The 16,438-nt window shown below is 42.0% G+C and overlaps 1 long non-coding RNA gene across 1 annotated transcript in view; it reads right to left on the bottom strand.

Moving 5' to 3' along the window:
- Positions 1-11,504: 11,504 nt before the first annotated feature.
- LOC143669985 (uncharacterized) overlaps positions 11,505-16,438 on the bottom strand; it is a 58,953-nt gene continuing 54,019 nt past the window's right edge. Inside the window, exon 3 of the long non-coding RNA XR_013169179.1 lies at positions 11,505-12,013. This is a non-coding gene — a long non-coding RNA (uncharacterized LOC143669985). The remainder of the gene's footprint in view (positions 12,014-16,438) is intronic.

The raw sequence follows: 16,438 nt of genomic DNA, 5'->3' as shown, positions 1-16,438 counted from the left end.
AAAGAGTCATCATTTCTTCCCCTTAGGCCAATGCCCCCTATTTTGTGATGGGAGTAACAACTCCCTTAAGATCATCAGCAATGCTTCCTGCACCACCAACTGCTGGGACCCCCTGGCCAAGATCATCCATGACAACTTCGGTATCATGTAGAGACTCATGACCACCGTCCTTGCCATCATTGCCACCCAGAAGACTTTGGATGGGCCCTTTGGGAAAATGTGGCCTGATGGCTGTGGGACTACCCAAAGCATCATTCCTGCTCACCAGCACTGCCAAAGCAATGGACAAGGTCATCCCAGAGCTGGATGGGAAGCTCACTGGCATGACCTTCTGCATCCACACTTCAGTGTGTCTGTGGTGGATCTAACCTGCTGTCTGGAGAAAGCAGCTAAATACAATGACATCAAGAGGGTGGTGAAGTGGGTGACAGAGGGCCCCAGAAAGGGCTTTTTAGGCTGTATTGGGGACCAAGTTGTCTCCTGTGATGTTAACAGTGACACTGACTCTTCCACTGTTGATGCTGGGACTGGCATTGGCTACAGCAACAGGGTAGTGGACTAATATGCCCTCCAAGGAGCTTCTGGGGAGTCCCAGCCCCAAGTTCACCCCCCAATACTGAGAGTTGCCCATCCTCAACAGCTTCTGTCATGGTCAGGTTCATGTGCTAACTTGGTCAAGTGGTGGTACCTATTTGTCTGGTTGGGGAAGTGCTGGCCTGTCTGTTGCAATAAGGACATTTCATAGAATTAAATCATGATCACGTCAGCTGCATCCACAGTTGATTCCATTTGTAATCAGCCAAGGGGAGTGTCTTCTGCAATGAGTGATGCTTAATCTAATCACTGGAAGCCTTTTAAGGAGGATTCAGAAGGGACAGGCTCTCTTCCTGCTTCAGCCTGCCAGCCTCTCCTGTGGAGTTCGTCCAGACTCTCCATTGGAATCATTGGCTTCATAGACTGCCCTGTGGATTTTGGACTCCGCAATTCCACGGTTACATGAGACACTTTTATATATTTATATTTGCAAGTGTTTCCTGTTGATTCTGAAGAGGGGAGGGGCTTAGAGAGCCCTTCTTTGTCATGTCCCACCAACAAAATACTCCATACCATCCCCTCAAATAAAATATGATTTATTTTAAAAAGTGCTATCATTAATAGTGACAAATGTTCCACACCAATGCAAGGTGCTGGTGGTGGGGTGGCTTATGGGAAGCCTGTATTTTATTTTGTAAACCCATAACTTCTTTAATGAAAAAAAGTATTTTTTTTTAGTGTAGAAACTATAATTAAATAAAAGCAAAGAAAAATAATCTCTAATTCTACTATAGAACCGTTCTGTACATTTTTGTATATGCTTTTGCAGTTACTTTTCTATATGTAGATAATCACATATATAGATTTCCCACAAAAAAAATGAGTATGCTAGTTTGGAAGTGTTTTGTACCCCAGAAAAGCCAAGTCCTTTAATCCTGATTTAATACTGTAAGATGGAAAACTTTGATTAGATTGTTTCCATGGAGATTGACCCACTCAGTTGTGGATGTGACCTCCAGATTAGATGGAGATGTGACTCCGCCCATTTAAGGTGGGGGTCTTGATTAGTTTATTGGAGTCCTTTAAAAAAAGAAACATTTTGGAGAAAGCTCAGAGCTGATGGAGTCGCAAACATTTGAAGATGCTTAGCGTGCCAACAGAGAGAGCAGACACCTAGACACGGACGTTCAGAGATTCAAAACCCAGCAGATGTTGCCATGTGGCTTCCCATGAGAGCTAAGCAAGCCAGAACCCAGAGTTGTGCCCTGGAGGAGCTAAGTGAAGGCCCACAGATGCACAGAGAAGAAGCCACTGGCATCAGAAACTGGAAGCAATGGAACGGGGAACATAGACCAGCAGATGCCATCCACAAGCCTTCCCATGTGACAGACATCGGCCTTTCTCGAGTCAAACTGTCTCTCTGGATGCCTTAGTTTGGACATTTTTATGGCTTTAGCCCTTTATAAAAGGCAAACCATTTCTGGTATATTGCATTTCTAGCAGCATTGACAACCTAAAACAATGGGTAAAACTACACTTACTGCTTTTACCTGCTCTATTCACCCTTTACCTATATGTGAGTCATGAATATATTTCCAGGTGGCGCCAGGTACATACCTGCCCCACTAGACCACTCTCCATTCTTCTCCACCCTGTGCACCTGTCCTCTGCCCTGGATGAACTCCATCCAAACGGTCCATGACCCTTGTTGTTGTTAGTCCAGCTAATAGGAGCCCAAGCCAGAGATGGGAGGAGGGAGGAGAGTCTTTATTCCCCCAGCTTCGGCCCTGCAAGTTCCCTTGGAGTGGGTTTGTCCTTTGATTAGTCGTCACTGCGCCTCCCAAGGCCACCACCTACATGCAGCTCTCTCTGGTTACACATCTGGTCACCTTTCCCCCACTGTGTCCCTTTGGGCTGATGGGGTGACAACACTTTGCTGCTTGTCCCAAGTTCCTGCACCATCCCCTGTGATCCCTTTCACCACTCACTCTTGCATAATTATTCCTTTTATAAAGAAATCCTCCCTAGATAATCAAATGTAGCACCTTGACTGATACTAAATATACTTTTCCACCAGCGTGTTTAATGGCCACGTACTAGTTCATTGCATGACTGTGCCACAAAACTTTCTTTGTAATCTACAAATTAATTTAACCAAATTCTTTATTATTATTATTTATTTAAGTAGTTCTAGTTTTTCACTTTTATAAAGAACATCTCAATGAGCATCTTTTTAGTAAATCATTTGGCATAGACACGATTATTTATTTAAGATAAATCTGTAGAAATTTATTTGAACACAGGCTTAACATAATCTAAAGTTTTGCATACAGAATTTTGAGGCTTTTGATATATACAATAGGCTCTCGAGAAATTTTATGCCAACTTACGCTCCCATCAGAAGTGAAGAAAAATGCCTATTTCTTAGCACCAGTTCTAATAAACCTTGTTGGATAAAATAAGGAAGCCCAAAGGCCTGTGGTCCTGGGATTTGTCACTAAATGTAGGACTCCTCACTGTAGATGTGAAGAGAAAAGAAATCAGCTTTCTCAGTAGCATCCAGAGCTTCCTGGAGTGGAAAAGTATCTTTAATGAGAAAAAACACAAGTGCCACCCCTAGCCCAGGGTTATCAAGAGCTTGTCTGAAATACTTGTAATGAATGGTTTAGGTCAATGAGAGGGTGATTCCAATTAAGGAATTTTAGTAGAGAGGAGAAGGCAGCTGCTGGCTTGAGTAAGTGAATGGCCATCATTGTCCGAGATTAAAGCAGCAAACCCTTCAAATAGAGAATGCATTGTTTGGAAGAACTGATTAAGAATATGTCTGGAAATGGACGTCAGTGTATATGGGGTGGTTGTTCTAACTATAGAGTTTGTGATTTACTTCATGACATCGACCTTATCTTGAGTGAGTTATGATATTTTCTGGGTTTCAGCCATGAGATCTCTCAATGAGCTGACCTCATTGTGATAAAATAATCAGAGTTCAGGCTATTCATCAACATCTATCTGGGCACACCAAGTAAAAATAATAAATGGGCAACTGTGTAATGCTTAGATATAATCTTATTAGGAGGCCTTTGTGGTTAAATTGTGGGAACTGAATTATGATGAACTAATTTCTTAACCTACTCTGAAATCTCAGAATCACTCTCTACTCTTCAGAAAATGATTCTGCCTAAAATGAAAATATATCTGTTATAAACTTCCTTTGTGTTTTGAGTGGCATCATGAGCATGAGCAGTTCTGAACTACAAGATGCTGGGTGAGTACAGAAAAGAATCGTTACTGAGGTATGAGGGAGTGCCTCTGAGCCACTGTGGGACCTCCATGGGCTGCTAAAATCCCTGCATAGCTGTTCATTCATCCATAAAATCTGAGTCCTGCAGATAGGAAAATTAACGTGTCTGCAAAATCTAAAAGAAATCAAGTTTCAGGAATGGGAAGATGTTGAAATAAAAGGTGAAAACAAAATCCACCATTCTAAAGACTACCCCCACATTCAGATGTGACTCTTGAATTCATCATGATCCTCTGGCTCTAATTCTTTTCTGATTTCTAACTCTGTCCTGTTCCATACCAAGTCTGTTGTATTCTCCCGACCCATGACCCTCCCTCCCTCCTTTCCTTCCTTCCTTCCTTCCTTCCTTCCTTCCTTCCTTCTCTCTCTCTTCCATAGGAAATAAATGTGCATGAAGGATCTGCTAAGTTCCAAGCACTATTCTGAGGGTTGAGACATTAAAAATGTCCAGAAGACATTGTTCACAGGTTCTGCCCTTTTTCTGGAGTAGTATCCAATAGTCTTTCTCTCCAGGAGAAAATCCTGCTGTACCCATTGTCCATGGAAAGCCACCTCAGCTGTCTCCTGGATCGGTTCCTGCCTTTCATCTTTATCACGTCTCACTCCATCCCCACCTGGATCTGAGCGTTGGACCATCAGACCCTAACGGTGGCAGTGAGAGTCACTGATTCCGTGATTTGTGTTGAGACTCCAGAGCTCTTGGAAGAGATCTGTGGCAATGTTTCAATCTGAAGAGGATTGAAAGGAGGAAGGGGAATTTTTTTTCATGTTGAGTTGCAGTAACAAGGATGGGGGGCTGTTTATTATTTATAGATTAAGTCACTGGAATAATTTTCTACCTCCTTCCAATAATCTATAACCACTTACCTCCCAAAAGAATGAACTGATGAGGAATCAAGTATGCCAAAGAGGGACCGCAACTCCTCTCCACTTTCCAACCCCCAGCCGGCCCCACAGGTGCCACATATGGGCACCAGGCTCATGTGAGGAAGGGGCTGGACACTCTGGAGTGTGTGTGACAATAGAACTCTAGCTTCTCCTCCACTTCTGCACGCTCAAGAAATAGCATCAAGAAAGATGTCACCCCAGATAAGTAAAAAAAAAAAAATGAATAAAAATAAATAAATAATAGGAGGGGTGCCAGTTTGAAAGGATGATGTACCCTAGAAAAGCCATGTTTTAATACTGACCCATCTCATGGAGGCAGCCTTTTTTAATTTTAATCCCTATTAAGTGCTACAAGTTGGGAAGTTGATTGGATTATCTCCACAGAGATATGACTCACCCAACTGTGGGTATCAACTTTTCATTAGAGGGAGATGTGACTCCACCCATTCCAGATTGGTCTTGATTGGTTTACTGGAATCCTTAAAAGAGAAAGCATTTTGGAGAGACTCCCAAGAGCCACAAAACCCAAGAAAGCCCACGCAGCCAGAGACCTTTGGAGATGAAGAAGGAAAACACCCCTGGGAGAGTGTCGTGAAACAAGAAGCCTGGAGAGAAAGCTAGCCAACATTGCCATGTTCACCATGTGCCTTTCTAGTTGAGAGAATGTCATCAGCCTTTCTTGAGTGAGAGTAACCTCTTGTTGGTGCCTTAATTTGGACATTTCTATAGACTTGCTTTAATTTGGACATTTCCATGGCCTTAGACCTGTAAACTAGCAACTTATTAAATTCTCATTTTTAAAAACTGTTCCATTTCTGGTATATTGCATTCTGGCAGCTAGGTAACTAGAACAGGGGGATAAGGGTCAAAACAAATTGGGTAAATTTGGATATACTAGTGGTCAGTGGGAGGGAGGGAAAAGGGGTATGGGATGTATGAGCTTTTTATTTTTATTTCTTTTTCTAGAGTGATGCAGATGTTCTAAAAATGATCATGGTGATGAATACACAACCATGTGATGATATTGTGAGCCACTGATTGTATACCATGAATGGAATGTATGCACGTGAATATTTGTCAATAATTTTTTTTTTGAAAAAAGAAAGATGTCACCCCAACATGCATTTGTTCATGCTTTTATTCACTCAGTCCAGCATATTTAAAAATTCAGGCTCAAGAATCCAATGACCTGGGCTCAACTCCTGATCCCACCATGTCTTAACTATATGTCTGACCTTAGGAATATTATTCAAACCTTTTGTCTCTTAGTTTTCTCACCTGTAAAGTGAGACAATTACTAATTCCCGTCTCATAGGGTTGTTGAGAGGACTAATTGAGGTATGGCATGTAAAGGGCTTAAGAATTCTGCTTAGTACATGGGGGGAACAAAATATAAGTTATCTATTATTGCACAAGAAATGTTTCTCAAGCACCTACTATGCTTCAGCATGAGGGATCCACAGCCAAACAAGTCATCGCCTCTGTTGAAAACTACCCAAGATGACCAGGGCAGCCATTTGTGCCCGGGAGAGGGGGGTGCACCCCCACAGGAGCCTGGGAGGGCAGAGGGCTCAAGGAAAACTTACCAGAGGAAATGACCTTTAAGCAGAATTCTTAATGACAAATTAGATTTCACGAGGTGGAGAAAGGCTGGGATAGAAGAGGGAAGAAAACTCCAGTGAATGAGCAATATTTGCAGAGGGTTCGATGAGGTTAGAGTATTATCATGGAAAGCTCCCCGTGACAATGAGGAAGGAGCCAAATCATGAACTATTTTTGCTGCCAGGCTGAAGGAATTTAAACTTATCTGAAAAGCTAAGGGGAGACCTGGAGACTTTTAAAGACGCTGACCCCCTGAAGGGTTAGCAAACCAGGCTTCTCCTGTCCATCCTCATCACTGTTGCCTATCTGAAAGAAAACTTGTTTTTCTTTTTTTCTTCTTTTGTCATTTCAAGAACATCTGTACTTACACTTGTCTGGAATTTGAATTGCGAGCAGATTTTTCCTTGAGCAGTAGTTAAGATTTCATATAGGCAACTGGCCAGATAATGAATGCTTGCTCCTATGGGATTTTTTCCCCCCCGATTTCTTTTCTCATTCTATGCAATCATTTCCAGAAAGGCCCGGTGATTGTATTTCTTCATCTGTGGCCCCTGATGTGGATGGACACATGGCTAGGTCTCCGCAGCATTTAGGACAAACATTGCTGTGCCCTCAAGCCAGTGTGCAGAGAAGCAGCAGATTTATTTGAGGAAATGTATTGATGGTACTAAATGGCTGTTCTAAATGGAGCCATTATCTGGCCTTTTCGCTGTTGCTGTAAACGTCCCTCCAGAGGGCGGACACCAACAGTAAGTTAGTCCATCATGCTTCCCCGACACAACTTCCAGGCAGTATTTCTGCTGGCCCCAGACAATGCACATGTTTGTGCTTGGCTAATTTCAGTAGCATTTCTCGAACACTTAGGCACAAGCTCAATGCATGATGCTTTATTAAACATTTCCAGGGCTATCAAAAGCAGAAAGAGGAGAGAAAAAAAAAAGCAAGAGATTTATTGAATAGCCAGTGGAGATGAGGGATTGAAATGCAGCCCTACATTATTCATTCATATTCAGCTCCTTGATATACGCCAAGGAGAAATTGTAAGTAAATATTTTGGGGCCACTTCAAAGGATATTGTCTATCTTCTGGACCCAGGGGTGCCCTCTCCAATAGGGTTCGGCGAAGAGAAACCTGGCTGCATGGGGAGCTTCCTGGGAACCACGTGTGAGGAACAGCAGGGCTGAAACCTCTTGGGCTGAGCCCCTCTGAAGGCCTCTTGGAGACCCATATCCACAGTAAAACAGAAACTTCCAGATTCCATGGTCCCAGACCACACTCTGCAAATACCTTCCTTGACATAGATGCTTTGAGATTTGTAATTAAATATTTGTACCCAAAATCCAAAAATATCTCTTCTAATTTAAAGCCAGCCTTTAACTAGTTCCAACCCCTTGCATTTGTATATTGTATCGGCGAGACTCTGCTACTAAAGATAACTTGTCTCCTTGCCTTTCGGTTTACCCCTTTAGCATTAAATGATAATGATAACACTGTCTTCTTACTATTTGAAATTGTAAAGACCTCGTTTCTCCTTGCCAAAATTCATAAAAACCTTGAACCCCCTAAACTCAAGGAGATAGATTTTGGGCTGCTAGGCCATCTGCTCTCCTACTCCGTGCCTAGTAATAAACTCTTCCTCTCTTTGAAAAAAAAAAATACCTCTTCCATCGGTTGCTGCTTTGCTTCCCTACTTCTAATGCTTATAAGACAGAAATGGGAAGAGGTTCTTAAAGAATGTACCCATTTTTATTTATCAAAAAAAATGAACTGTATATATATGGGTATAAATTTGTGTGGAAAGGAAGAAAGGAAGGACGGAAGAGAAGAAAGAAAGAACAGAATTCTTGGATACGGCCATGATATTTCTATATCCAGAGCATGGAATAGGGCCTGAAGTGAATTTGTTTGGATCTTAAGGGAAAGGATGATTATAGAAAGTAGGAGGATTTAGGAGCAAGCCAATTCAATTCAACCCAATTGAATTGTGGGTTCAATTACGTACAATTACGTTTGTGTGTCCAGAAAGCCACACTTGTGATTCATCATTTCCTGGTTTGCTGTTCTGAGTCTTCATTGGGCATCAAATCAACAACTATAGCCCAGGATGATTTTTCTTTCTTTGGCTCCTTTTTAAAAATGCCTTTTCAGTTTTTCTGTGGCTACACAGGAGAGAGCCCGTAGTAGATACAATTCCTTCTTTTCAATCCCTACAATGGATGAGGTGCCAATATCTTGTGTTCGTTAATTGAAGACATTTTTTCACCTTTTGCAAGTGAAACACATGATTGCCCCAGATCTGGAGCATAGCCAGATGGGGCTGAATGATTAGAATACTTTTTTCAAGATGGAAGTCATTTTATAGACTTTTTTCACACTATAAAAGGAATTTTTAAAGGAATACATATTTGTTCTTTGTAAAAAATCAGACTCTATAAAGGAAACTAACAGTACTTTATTTCCAACTACACAGCTTTTTATTCACAAAGTGTTACAACAGATTTTGTACAGTGGTACAATTGGCTTTATTTTTCTATAACTTGATATTGTGATATCGATGTCAATAAATATGGAACATCATTTTAAATGGTTGCACACTATTCCATTGCACAGATCCCTATAGTTTATTGAACCAATTTCTTACTTTTGAACATTTTAGAAACCATGCAATGAGAAATGGCCTTTGCAGACTTATGGGATTGTTTCCTGGGATACCTCCCAGCAGTGGGATGTACTCATTGATTCATTAACACACATCCCTAATTGCTTGACACTGGGAAGGAGCAAGAATCAAAGCAGGCAGAGACCCTTCTTCAGAATTTTTAGTCTGGGGGGGAATTTAGGTATTAAATCAGGTATTAAAGTGTGATGAACATTTTCATGGGGAAAGTACAGTATTTTGGTTCAAAGGACATGCACTTTTAAAAAGATTCCTGCTACTTATTAGATAATTGCTCTTCCAGAAACCTTGCATGGATGCATTCGCCCCCCAGCAGGGCTGCACACCTCTGTGTTCTTACTTCTAAAGGTAACACTGTGGACTCACATTCTCTTTCATCTTTGCCAATCCCAAGGCCACAATTACTTCTCATTATGGTGTTTGTAGCAATTAATTATTTGTATAGGGTTCTGGTTACTTCTTTGTTGTTCTTTTAGCTGGTAAGAATACACTTAGCAACCCTGCTTTTCTGTGTGTGGCTTGATTTCCCAAAGGTATGCTTAAATTTCACAGCTTGAGCAAATTGTTTAGAAGATAAAGTTTGTCCCTTGGATCCTCGTTTGCCCAAACCTTTCTGACTTCACTACACCCCATGCAGCGCTCAGGCTCCTTCCTACTCATGCAGGGGTGGCTCCCTCCCCTGCTCTTTCTGAACACCCTCCTCTGCTTTGGAGAGTTTGGAGCAGGCTGGCGGGACCTGGGACCCCTTCGTCATGACACATTCTACCCAAGGTTGATCTGCATGGGAGACTTTGGACAAAAAAAGGAAGAAAAGAGTAAAGGGCTTAAGTAATGATCCAGTCTGGAAGAACCTGGAGAAGCTGAGAAGATCTCCCCATAGGCTTATGTAATCATTCTCTGAGCTAACGGCATGCCTGTCTTTTCTGCTCTGTGAATCCATTTGTCAAGGATCATTCATCTGTTCACTCAAGATCTATTGAACATTTAATCTGTGCAAGGCTTAGTGTCTTAGTGTGTGTGTGCTTTCACTTATATGAGTATCATACATTGTTACATATTTCAGTCATTGTTACTCAGGTGGACCTAAGAACCTGGAATATCATTTTCCAGTAGGTGAAACTAGGCCCCATCAAAGGTCCCAACGAAGAGTGAACTGTTTGTTGTGTCAATCATTGGGGCATCTGGAGAATCCCCCACATGGAAAACTGGAACCAAGTGGAAGCACAGCAGAGAGGGGGGTACTTTCCTCAGTACAAGTAGGAGGCAAGATGGTGACTGCCCAGCTCCCGCATGACCCGATTTCCAATGGCACCTTCACATGAGGACAGCCCTGTGCCTGTGGGTTGCGCGTCCTATTGAATGAGAATACCATCACAATAGGATCCGAAATCTGTCTTTGGGAAATCTGACTTTTGTACACTACTGATATTTTCTGTAACTATTTCCTTTTTGTTCCTCTTCGTCCATGCCCTTTTGAAAACGTCAGCTGAGACACCAAGGAAAGGAACTTTTGTGCCTTCCCAGGCTAGACTTTTCTTTTTTAGGGGTGGAGGGGTTCACTCCTGGGGACAGGATGAATTAGCAGAAGAATAATAGCCCTGTGACTACCGTGGTACATGAACAAGACTCTGTGGTCATTAATAGAACCATGGGAATTCTTCTCCACACAATATCAGGTCTTCTCTTTCATCCCCCGACTCCTTTTCTCTTCTCCTTCTTTCTCTTCCTCCTCTTCTTCCTTCTCCTCCTCCTTGTCCATTTTGACCTTTCATCCCCCTTTCTAACCCATAGCTCAAAGATGGACTGGGAAGAGGCCAGACCTCCTCAGACCTCACCATGAAGCTCTGCACAGAGAAAGCTTGGACGTCACCTAAGCCCTCCCACCAAAAGGAATTGTCCTCTGACAACGCAGGGTGGGGGTGGGGGCTCTGACCACTGGACCGCCCTCCCCGCACTCCCAGCTCTTCCGGACTGTCTACACTTACAGGGGAGTATAATATCATTCTTTGACTTAATTATAGTAGAGCTTTGTTCTTGCAAGGCAAGAAATCCTTAGTGATAGGGACCAGTGAGAAAATATAGAAGTTGTTGTTAGCAGACCTGATAACTGGACTCTTGAGCCACATTTGAAGGGCAGTGTCTCCGGTTTTTCATTAATTTCAATATAGTTCCTGCATTATTGTATTTTCCTTGTTTTTGTAAATGGATTTTTCATGGATGATTGGGTTATTTGTGCTCTGACTCATACAGGAAAGATTTAGGGCTTTGCCTGTGTGGGAACCAAACAGCACGCCCAAACCTAAAGCAAATCAATGCAAAGATAAACCTAACCCTGGACAAGTGGTTTCTAATAACTTTGCTGACAGACTCTCTCATCCACATTCTGGTGAGCTCTGGGGGTGAGGACAGGGAAAAGTCAAACCAGAGCTCCAGGGCTGGTTGCCAGGCCACTGAAAACAAATCGTTGAAATGCAGAAAAAGATTCAATTGTGCACAAGTTATCATAGCTTGACAATCCCCATTATTTGTTTGGTTTTTGTTTTTTAGACATTTATTTTTAGACTTTAAAAATGTCCCCATTGTTAACCCCTACGGGCACATATACGGTAGCGATAAAGTGCCATGAGCAGCAAGCTGACAATAGCCAGGCACAGAGTTAGCTCCTGAAATTGTTTAAGACCAATCTCGGCTGTCACTTCCTCTCAGATCAGACCCTGCGCAAATGTCCATATTCTTTGCTCTCTTTCACTGAAGGTCAGAATGCACGCCAGATTTAGGAAGCCGGGAGGCAGCAGTCTACCCTCTATCTGTAGGACTGCAGAAAAGGAGTGCAACGTTCTCATTAGAAGTTCATTAGCTGGCTTTTGAGGGCCAGCAGTTGGAATTCTCATCCTTGGTGCCAGAGTGGTGGAAAAGGTGTAGGGCGGGAAGTCGGAAGGGCTGGATGGGTTTGGCCCTTGCTGGCTGCACAACCTAGAGCAAGTGGGTCTCAGAGAGCCTCAGTTCCCCATCTGAGAAGAAGAGAAAGGATACATAGTCATAGGGTGGGAGGATTCATCATTCACCCAACAAATTCCCAACAGTGTGTGCCGGGAATTGTTTTTAAGGACTGTGGATACAGTTATGCACATGAGGGATGGAAGCTGTCTTCTCGATATCTAAGGTCATGTGGGTGATGCTGAGAAATGAATGGACACCAATAACGCTGATAAATATGGTAGGACAGGAGAAATCCATACCAAGCTAATTAGGCGCCGGAAAAGCTTCGATGGCCTCAAGGCCTTATTTATGAACTTCCCAAACCCTCAACTCACAGCTCCCACCTATTCATGAGCCCTCTCTTTTCTCCTTCAGTAGCTGAGACCCCACAGGCACTCCCTTGCATACTGCCCTGCCCCCCTTGCCCTTTTCTTCCCTTCTTTGAACTCACCAGGCAACCTCCCACCCCGGGTAAACCCAACCCTTCACCAACTCCACACCGGTGTCTACACAGCTGAAAAAGACTGGAGAAAAACAACCATGTTTCACTGGTCTCCCTTTAAAGCCTAGGCAGGACTCTACAGTGGGCTCAGGTGTTGCCCCACCTCCCTGTCCCATTGATTCATTGCCCGCCCCTGCGTTTGGTCTGCTGTTTCACAAACAGTGTCCCTGCAGGCTCCCACGGCCTCTTCTGTGGGTCTCATGGAGACTATCAAAAGAGAAGTTCCAGAAGTGTCACCTGACATCCACCCACCTACCCATGAACTCCCTCCTTCTCCTTGTTCCTCAGAATGAGCTGGAGGTGTTGTCCTACCTAAGGCCACCCTCTGACACTCCCCACTCCCCCAACCCCTGCTTATATACTAAATCCACCCCCCATGCATTCCAGGCATCATGACAGCAGTTCGTCCCTCTCTCTCCTGCGTCACCAGCTTCCCCCTTTCTACTTTTAGATAATTCCCATCAGCAGCAAACATTCATCCCATGTTAAAAATTCTTGACTCCACATTCCCCTCCCAGCCTCCACCTTTTCCCATTTACAGCAAAACATCTCGGAAGACTTTGACAAGAACCTGTCTCCAAATCCAATCTGTCGTCAAATCCTTTCGATTATCTCTTCGACATGTATCTGCGTTGTGACCACATCTCACCACCTCCCATTCTGTGGCCAGTTTCCAGGTCCAAGAAGCCCTTGGCACTCACCTGGATTATTGCACTAGCTTCCTAATTGGCTTCCCTGCTTCCACCCTTGCCCATTTCAGCAACTAACTTCTCTACCCAAAGCCTTCCAACCACCTTCCTAGCGGGAAAGCTTCCTTAAGGAAAAGGTCTTGCCTGAGCCTCGCAGGCTCCCTGCCCCCATCCCCACCCCCACCCCTGTCCCTAACCCCATCACGTCCCCATCATTCACAGGCCCAGCCACGGTGGCCTCCCCATTGTAGTGTCCTCTCCCCCCACGGCCATGTCTCTCTCCCCACCTTCAGGTCTCTGCTCAACTGTCACCTTATCAGGGCAGCCTTTCCTAATCAGCCTATTTAACATGGCTTCCATGTGCACATTTCTAAATCCTTTCCTCTCCTTGATTTTTTTTTTCCAGCACCACTTCTTTTAATATATATATATAAAAAGATATATATATATTTTTTTCTTAAATGGGAGATCTTCACACATACATTCCAGACATGGTGTACAATCACTGGCTCACAATATCATCACATAATTGTGTATTCATCCCCATGATCATTTTTTTTAGAACATTTGCATTACTCTAGAAAAAGAAATAAAAAGAAAAACTCATGCATACCATACATCTTACCCCTCCCTCTCATTGACCATTAGTATTTCTATCCACCCAATTTATTTTACCCTTTGTCCCTCATATCATTTACTTACTTTTTTATCCATATTTTTTACTCATCTGTCCACACCCTGGATAAAAGAAGCACCAGACACAAAGTTTCCACAATCTCACAGTCACACTGTAAACATTACATCTTTATACAATTGCCTTCAAGAACTACTGGAACATAACTCAACAGTTTCAGGTACTTGCCTCTAGCCACTCCAATACACATAAACTAAAAAAGGATATCCATCCATATAATGCATAAGAATAACCTCCAGTATAACCTCTCAACTCTGAAATCTCTCAGCCACTCAAACTTTTTTTGTCTCATTTCTCTCATCCCACACTAAAGTGGTTTCAATCTTTCAGTTCTGTGACAAATTTCAATATGGTTCAGTAACAAATGATTTCTTTTTTTTTTTTTTTTTAGAAATCATACCATTCTACATATGCAATCAGTAATTCTTAACATCATCACATAGATGCATGATCGTTTCTTAGTACATTTGCATCGGTTTAGAAGAACTAGCAACACAACAGAAAAAGATACAGAGTGTTAATATAGAGAAAAGAAATAAAAGTAATAATAATAGTAAAAAAAAAAAGACCTATAGCTCAGATGCAGTTTCATTCAGTGTTTTAACATAATTACTTTACAATTAGGTATTATTATGCTGTCCATTTTTGAGTTTTTGTGTCTAGTCCTGTTGCACAGTCTGTATCCCTTCAGCTCCAATTACCCATTATCTTACCCTGTTTCTAACTCCTGCTGGACTCTGTTACTAATGACATATTCCAAGTTTATTCTCGAATGTCCGTTCACATCAGTGGGACCATACAGTATTTGTCCTTTAGTTTTTGGCTAGACTCACTCAGCATAATGTTCTCTAGGTCCATCCATGTTATTACATGCTTCATAAGTTTATCCTGTCTTAAAGCTGCATAGTATTCCATCGTATGTATATACCACAGTTTGTTTAGCCACTCTTCTGTTGATGGACATTTTGGCTGTTTCCATCTCTTTGCAATTGTAAATAACGCTGCTATAAACATTGGTGTGCAAATGTCCGTTTGTGTCTTTGCCCTTAAGTCCTTTGAGTAGATACCCAGCAATGATATTGCTGGGTCGTATGGCAATTCTATATTCAGCTTTTTGAGGAACCGCCAAACTGCTTTCCACAGTGGTTGCACCATTTGACATTCCCACCAACAGTGGATAAGTGTGCCTCTTTCTCCGCATCCTCTCAGGCACTTGTCATTTTCTGTTTTGTTGATAATGGCCATTCTGGTGGGTGTGAGATGATATCTCATTGTGGTTTTGATTTGCATTTCTCTAATGGCCAGGGACATTGAGCATCTCTTCATGTGCCTTTTGGCCATTTGTATTTCCTCTTCTGGTAGGTGTCTGTTCAAGTCTTTTTCCCATTTTGTACTTGGGTTGGCTGTCTTTTTGTTGTTGAGTTGGACAATCTCTTTATAAATTCTGGATACTAGACCTTTATCTGATATGTCGTTTCCAAATATTGATTCCCATTGTGTAGGCTGTCTTTCTACTTTCTTGATGAAGTTCTTTGATGCACAAAGTGTTTAATTTTGAGGAGCTCCCATTTATTTATTTCCTTCTTCGGTGCTCTTGCTTTAGGTTTAAGGTCCATAAAACCGCCTCCAATTGTAAGTTTCATAAGATATCTCCCTACATTTTCCTCTAACTGTTTTATGGTCTTAGACCTAATGTTTAGATCTTTGATCCATTTTGAGTTAACTTTTGTATAGGGTGTGAGAGATGGGTCTTCTTTCATTCTTTTGCATATGGATATCCAGTTCTCTAGGCACCATTTATTGAAGAGACTGTTCTGTCCCAGGTGAGTTGGCTTGACTGCCTTATCAAAGATCAAATGTCCATAGATGAGAGGGTCTATATCTGAGCACTCTATTCGATTCCATTGGTCGATATATCTATCTTTATGCCAATACCATGCTGTTTTGACCATTGTGGCTTCATAATATGCCTTAAAGTCAGGCAGCGCGAGACCTTCAGCTTCGTTTTTTTCCCCTCAAGATGTTTTGAGCAATTCGGGGCACACTGCCCTTCCAGATAAATTTGCTTATTGGTTTTTCTATTTCTGAAAAATAAGTTGTTGGGATTTTGATTGGTATTGCATTGAATCTGTAAATCAATTTAGGTAGGATTGACATCTTAACTATATTTAGTCTTCCAATCCATGAACACAGTATGCCCTTCCATCTATTTAGGTCTTCTGTGATTTCTTTTAACAGTTTTTTTGTACTTTTCTTTATATAGGTTTTTTGTCTCTTTAGTTAAATTTATTCCTAGGTATTTTATTCTTTTAGTTGCAATTGTAAATGGGATTCCTTTCTTGATTTCCCCCTCAGCTTGTTCGTTACTAGTGTATAGAAATGGTACAGATTTTTGAATGTTGATCTTGTAACCTGCTACTTTGCTGTACTCATTTATTAGCTCTAGTAGTTTTGTTGTGGATTTTTCCAGGTTTTCGACGTATAGTATTATATCGTCTGCAAACAGTGATAGTTTTACTTCTTCCTCTCCAATTTTGATGCCTTGTATTTCTTTTTCTTATCTAATTGCTCT

Source organism: Tamandua tetradactyla, chromosome 26 (assembly GCF_023851605.1).
Source record: "Tamandua tetradactyla isolate mTamTet1 chromosome 26, mTamTet1.pri, whole genome shotgun sequence".
In the NCBI taxonomy this organism is placed as follows: Eukaryota; Metazoa; Chordata; class Mammalia; order Pilosa; family Myrmecophagidae; genus Tamandua; species Tamandua tetradactyla.
This window is presented reverse-complemented; position numbering and strand designations above follow the sequence as displayed.